Below are 1,467 nucleotides of genomic sequence, written 5' to 3'. Positions count from 1 at the left end.
CTGCTGTGGGTCCAGCTGCTGTGGCCAAACTAGCTGTGGGTCCAGCTGTGGCCAGACCAGCTCCTGTGCACCTGTCTACTGCAGAAGAACCTGCTACCACCCCACATGTGTCTGCCTGCCTGGTTGCCTAAACCAGAGCTGTGGCTCCAGCTGCTGCCAGCCCTGCTGCCGCCCAGCCTGCTGTGAGACCACCTGCTGCAGGACCACTTGCTTCCAGCCCACCTGTGTGTCCAGCTGCTGCCAGCCTTCTTGCTGCTGATCAAGTCCCAAGAGAACCACCGTCCTCACACAACAACTTTCTGCTCAACTGACTTATCTTTTGGGGGACTAATTTACTTTGCTGCTGACAGCCACCGTGCTCTCACTCAAATTTTTATGAATTCTCTGCATGTATAAGTCTTGGGAATCTGCTTCAAGGACGGCAAAATACTTCATCCTGATTCTTTTTTTCCTTCCACCTTGTGGATCATGTGCCAGCTTCGTGTGTTCTCAATTTGGAGTCATGGTCTCAGCTTTGACTCAATATTCATGAGCTTCATTCTCTGCTTCTAAGGAATTTAGGTTTCTGCAACTGATCAATAATCTTTGCAATCGTATTTTTGTTTTCAGTATCCTCCTCTTGTTTCTTGTATCCTTCTTTCTTCTTTCCATGATAGCTTTGAGTTATGTCCGTGGTAGCAGAAGTTCTTAGCTATATGATTCTGAATAAACTCTGAAGTATCCTCATTTCATACGGTGTTTTGTTTTATTTGAAAGCATTTCTGATATGGGATTTACACACATATCATATACCATAGGTAGTATCCAGCTTGATTCCCAAAACAGATGGTCATGTATTGGTACCTTCATTTTTTCAGCTGAGAAGAATTTAATGTGTGATGATATGTTGCTAATAAGGACGGATTCTGATCCAAGCTGAGATCCTCTCTTTCTACCCAAGGACACTTACATTTAACTCTCAATAGAGTAGAAATGACATTGGAAGTCAGCACTAGCAAGACATGCACTGGAGTTTCTTTAACAATGAGAGGATTAATCACTTGTGTTTGCAGATAACATTTTTGTTCACACAAACTTAATTTCCAACTTAGTTTCCCACGCCTCAGTGAGCAACAGTTGCATGATATGGCAGCAGGGACTGCATTTAATGACTACCCTGAATGCAGAGATCTTTTCATCTCAGCCACTGACCAGCCATTCATTCCATTCATGTGCATCAAAAACTGCTTGAGAATGTATTGTGGACTCATGAGAGGGAGTCTCATCTGAAGAAACTTATTCTTGGTATCATATAAATAAAATATTTATACGGCTCCCTCTCCTGGATACCTTTTGACAAATTAAATGAAACTAAGTTGTTCCTTGTAAAATACAGACCATACACTATGCCACATTAAGACAATTTGTCCCCTACTTGAAAAGTTCTGAGGAAAAATAACTAAGAACAAAGCTGAGAACTGAGAAACT

Source organism: Colobus angolensis, unplaced genomic scaffold, assembly GCF_000951035.1.
Source record: "Colobus angolensis palliatus isolate OR3802 unplaced genomic scaffold, Cang.pa_1.0 Scaffold83, whole genome shotgun sequence".
Classification (NCBI taxonomy): domain Eukaryota; kingdom Metazoa; phylum Chordata; class Mammalia; order Primates; family Cercopithecidae; genus Colobus; species Colobus angolensis.
This window is presented reverse-complemented; position numbering follows the sequence as displayed.